This window comes from Macrobrachium nipponense, chromosome 34 (assembly GCF_015104395.2).
Source record: "Macrobrachium nipponense isolate FS-2020 chromosome 34, ASM1510439v2, whole genome shotgun sequence".
NCBI classification, from domain to species: domain Eukaryota; kingdom Metazoa; phylum Arthropoda; class Malacostraca; order Decapoda; family Palaemonidae; genus Macrobrachium; species Macrobrachium nipponense.
The window spans coordinates 13646582-13652810 of record NC_061095.1 but is presented as its reverse complement, the minus strand read 5'-3'; positions in this window follow the sequence as shown (position 1 = coordinate 13652810).

The following is a 6229-nucleotide window of genomic DNA, read 5'->3' as shown; positions in this document are numbered from 1 at the left end:
ATACAATATACATTATGTGTATGTACGTATTTATGTATGTTTGTGTTGGTATGTATACATTGTGTATGTACGTATGTACGTGCATACCAGAGTCTTGTTTGTGAGCACAAACCAAGGGCCCCATGTGACGAGCGCAATTAGATGGGCAAGTTGTATACGAAGGTTACCAAGTGAGAAGGTCGCTAATGCGTCACAGAGTAAGATGGAAGACGTAATAAGCAAGGGGGCGTTCAACTGTAATCCTGTCATGTCGGAAAACAGTTTCCAACCAAGAGGATGATTTCCCCCAATAAAAAAAGGTAAGCTGAGGTATTTTGCTTTTATAAATAGGTTTATGTTAAAGTAGTTTTCCATGACGAAAGAAAAATGTGAAGATTTTAAAAGCAAGGGTGCGTTCAACCGTCGTCATATCATATCGGAAAACCGTTTCCAACCAAGAGGATAATTTTCCCTATATAAAAATGTAAGCTGAGGTATTTAAACTTTTTTGAATGGGTTTATGTTAATGTAGTTTTCACGACAAAACCAAATTTTGAAGATTTGACCAGATATTAACTTTTGGGGGCGTTAAAACTCACGACAAGAAGTCCTTATGTACTAATTTACATCTAAATGCAAAATGCAACGCCCTGTCGACCTATGCAGTGCAAATAACTGGGGTTTATAGGAAAAGGCATACATACAGTATACATATACAACATACAGGCAGAAACAACTGTAACTTGGTAAAAACCAAGGAATTAAGATATTGCTAAAAGAAAAACAAGAGATTAGGAATGTCATACTTATTTCAATGAACTTTTCTTCAAAGAGAAAGGGCGTTTCGACACACATACACACATACATGTATATATATGTGTTTGTGTGTGCGTTTATTTGTTCAGTAACATTATAATTTTGCTCATTTCCTCAAACGCAAAGCTAATAGTGACCTAGTTTGTCGAACTATAACAAACATCATCCGTACTTGTATTTAAGTTACCTGTTTACCTTAGCAAACAAAAAAAAAGAAAATTGGATTAGCTCATCTTTACTCTCATAGAAATAGATAAATCGTCATTTGGACAAAATTTCATCAAAATTGGAAAAATTCATCAATATGTAACTCTACTTTTTTTTCTTGATTTATCTTAAATATAGTCACTCTAAAGTAGGGTTAGTTTACTATGCAAATTCCAAGCTACTGGCTTGTTACATAATAATATTATATGAAGAATAATCGTGATCCGATATCCACCAATAACTACCACAAATGAAATATATGTTGGTTTCTACTTTTCAGTTATTGCGAAACCGAATAAGAAAGAGAGAGAGAGAAGAGAGAGAGAGAGAGAGAGAGAGAGATGTACTTGGGAAAACACAGGTCCTAGTGCATCTAGAACTTAGATGAAATGGGGGAGGGGGAGTATTTGGAAGAGAGAGAGAGAGAGAGAGAGAGAGAGAGAGAGAGAGATGTACTTGAGAAAAGACAGGTTCTAGTGCATCTAGAACTTAGAAGAAATGGCTGGGTAGTATTGAGAGAGAGAGAGAGAGAGAGAGAGAGAGAGAGAGAGAGAGGTGTACTTGAGAAAAGACAGCTTCTAGTGCATCTAGAACTTAGAAGAGATGAGTGGGTAGTATTTGGAAAGGGAGAGAGAGAGAGAGAGAGAGAGAGAGAGAGAGAGAGAGAGAGAGAAACGGTGGGGGGGGGGGGGGGAGGGGGAGGGGAAGAGCTGGAAGAAGCAAGGGGCTTGGGGGAGTGGGTCGGTGTATAGGTGAGTGACTGGGTGTGGTAAGTGTTGTTGAAGCTGGCGGGGGAATAACTCCACATTATTCACACCTGCAACAACAATTTCCATGAGGGTTTTCGCGGACGTAGGTTTCGCTGATGGAGCGTTTCTCCGAGAAATGAAGGATCACAAAGCCAAAAGTATTATAATAAAATGCAGAAATCAGTGATACAATAAAAACTTTAATCACAAATGGCACGGAATTACGACACGCACAGATTTACACCAGCCTTAGGCCGACGCCAACATGAAAACCCGCCAAATTCGGACGGGGTCTTTTCGAACGGGCTGACAATCAACGTCTGCTACCGAAGGGGCTGGAAGGAAGGTAGCACTCTTCAAGAGGCCCTAATGACTTCTTTTTTAACGATTTTTTATGTTCTTACTTATTTTTTCTTTTCACCTAAAAGGATTACAGTACTTGACGATTCCAAACTTGAAGAATTCACTATTTCTTTTTTAATTCTATGTCGTCTCTTTTCGCTCAACTTAACGATTACCCGAAAGTTTCATATTCCCTGAAAAATGAAAAATGAAAAATAATTAAAATAAACCAAGATATCTAAAAATGTGTTCAATTTGATGGGCAATATCAAAGTTTTATCATTATTATCTCTTTTAAAATATAAATAATATTAAATTGGTTGTAATAATACGATTACTTCTCAGATTTTAACGTTGACATGAAACTTAATTCAAAACATTTCTATGACGATAATTATAATCTGTTTTTTTTCATCTGTCCATCCGCCTGTGGTGTTTTTGTATGGTAACACTGCGTCCCGGGCTTTAGATAGTTACTGTAATTGTAAGTTTTAGGTAAATAGGATATTATTATAATCGTTGAATGTAAGCTGAATGTAACTATCTAAAGCCGGGACGCAGTGTTACCATACAAAAACACCACAGGCGGATGGACAGATGAAAAAAAACAGAGTATAGATGAAATCTCACAAGAAAAAGTTAATGTTACCATTCAAAATTTACATAAATTTACAAGAAAAAAGCTAAGATAAGATAAAGAATGTATGTAAATATAGGATTATTATATATATTATAATATATTGAATATACATATGTAATAATATATAGATAACACATATATAATATATGATATATATATACATATAATATATATATTCATATATATATATATATATATATATATATATATATATATATATATATATATATATATATATAGTACACACGTACACAACAGCTACAAACAGACAGACATCTGAAATGAGGGATTATAATTAATAGCTTTGTTTTTCCCGAGCGCATGGGGGAACAACCGTAAGTATCACAAATGTTGCAGTGTCGCTCCCGGAAATTCCTCTCGAGACACAACCCTGAATTGATCGTAAGCCTCGACGTTTAATTAAAAGGACTTCAGCCTATTACTAACAATTTCATGAGTTTGAATTGCAACGCATCATGAAGGATGACACAGCAGTTTTTGGTGATGATTAAACCACACCTCACCCCTTTCTCTCTCTCTCTCTCTCTCTCTCTCTCTCTCTCTCTCTCTCTCTCTCTCTCCCTCCCTCCAGGCAAGATGTGAAAGAATATAGCTCACCTGACATTATTTTCTGCTTGTATTTCCTCTCTCTCTCTCTCTTCTCTCTCTCTCTCTCTCTCTCTCTTCAGGCACAATGTAGAATAGTGTGGCTAACTTGATTTTTATCCTAATTGTATCTAAGCTCTCTCTCCTCTTCTCTCTCTCTCTCTCTCTCTCTCTCTCTCTCTCTCTCAACCATATGCTGTGTTGCCTCAATAAAATTTTCTTGAGGGGATTCCGATGTTATTAGTTTGGCGCTAATGCCTTTTTATTTACACTTATTCTTCATTTATTATTTTGTTTTTCTTTTTATCAAATGTTCTGATGTTTTCAATTGCATGTTTTTCTTCTTGAATTGTTTCAGTTGTTATTTGATATCGTCCTCCAACCTTATTTCAGTTACAATTTTTTCCAATTCTTAAATTTCTTTTCTCTTTCGTAAAGCAGTCTATTATCAGCATAAGAATAGTCTGGGGAAATGATAAAAGAGTTAAAATTATATGCATACATAATATATACATATATTATATGTATATGTATATACATAATTGTAACACAAATGAAATGCAATCATCATCTTGTCGGGCTCGAAATACCAAATATTGTACAAAATAAATTCTATTATTATTTTTTGTGACGTTCCGATTTAAAAAGATAAGGGTGCAATTCAAACTTACTTTTAATGAGTACAAACTCACTTCCTATATATGTGCATATATACTATATATATATATATATATATATATATATATATAGGTATATATATAGAATCAAAACCTTTTCAAACTCACATTTATATGTGCATACATTTACACACACACACACACACACACACACACACACACACACACACACACACACACATATATATATATATATATATATATATATATATATATATATATATATATATATAAGGACAACCTTTTCATAATATGATAACACATGTATACCGCACACAATATGCATACGCTTCCATCATTTAAACCCACACACATGCACACGTACGTACACTCGCATCCATTCAACCGACCACGCAGCGGTGGGAGTAGTACAACGTAGGTGCATAATCCCCCCTTGGAGGAGAACCTGATTACCCAAACAAGGCAGCTCGAGGAACATTAGGACTCGAACGACCATTTCCCAATAATCGTAAAGAAGCAGAAAGATGTAATAAAATAAATACGTACAAAGCATGGCATGGCATTAATGGGGATCAGAAACTATCAACTCTGCCCAGGTGGCCGTGGAGAGAGAGAGAGAGAGAGAGAGAGAGAGAGAGAGAGAGAGAGAGAGAGAGAGGTTTCTTTATAATCTCTGTCCATTACACGTCTCATTTCCCTCAATAAATCTTAATATATAATCTTTACATCGTAAATCTTATTTACTTCCTTAAGTAATCCAAGCGATGAGACACACACACACACACACAGAAAAAAAATTATTCACAAATAAATCTTAGTAAAGCATCTACGTTTCTCTTATATTTAAACCTGGAATTTTTCCCACATATTATATATATAAATATATATATATCTATTATATATATTATATATATATATAGTTAATATAATATATATATATATATATGTATATATATACTACGTACACATAAATAAATCAACACGTGCATACACACATATATATAAAGGATTTAATTTAACTAAACATACCATAGAAGAAGAGAGAGAGAGAGAAGAGAGAGAGAGAGAGAGAGAGAGAAGAGTCGGTGATACGGGAATTGGAAGATCTTATCCAGAGGAGAACACGACGCCGAAGCCTCTCGTTAGTCTGTACTCTTCATCTTCTTCTTCTTGTATTGCCAAGAAATACGGCGGAACCGATAAAAAATCGCTTTTAAGGATTGAAGCCCCGTATTATTATTAAAGTATTGGCTACCTTTGTGTGTGCGTGTGTCCGTTTACACATCAGTAGGCTAAATTCTATTCAAGATTTATTTAAGAGCGTAAATGAACGTTGCTTTATAAACATTAATACAAAACGTATAGATGTGTTCATGTATCTACCAAAACCGCAAACTAATAAATGCATATACTTACTTATCTGTACACATACACACACACTATAAGATCATATATACATACATTCTATATATATATATATATATATATATCTATATATATATATATATATACATATATATATATAATATATATATATATATATATATATATATATTATGTTTGTGTGTAGGTTTTGTATATTTAAGTGATATTATGGGCATCTTATGTTCAGCCAAAAATTAATATAAAAAGCTATTTCCACTTCTAACAAATTTAAAAATTGTTAGTCATAATGTCGAATATATTTGCCACTTCATAATGATGAATGAAATCTTTAGTTATATTGTCGAATTAACTTCCATTTTAAAAGGAATTTGCGGGAAAATCGACTCTGCTAATTAGACAATAAAATAAATACCAGAAATAAACGAGAGAGAGAATTGCTGAACTAAAAGGATAATCAATAAATAAAAAAAAAAAAACATTGAGTCAAATAATGTTATCTCCCTTCGCCATACGTCATCGGAACAGGCCAGGGGGGCGGGGCGGGTGGGGGGGCGGGGCGGGGTGGGGGGGCGGGGGCAATCCCACCTTCCCGGTTACTCCTTATCTGCTGATCTCGAACATGACGCTTCCTGTAATCTCACGCGCGCGCGCGCGAGAGAGAGAGAGAGAGAGAGAGAGAGGAGAGAGAGAGAGAGAGAGAGAGAGAGAGAGGAGTTTTGAAATTCTCACTAGAATGAAATCTTCGAGAGAGAGAGAGAGAGAGAGAGAGAGAGAGAGAGAGAGAGACGGGGGTGGGGTTTTCGATGATTAGTTGAATATTAAGAGCATTTCTTGCTACGAAAAACATCACGAGAGAGAGAGACAGA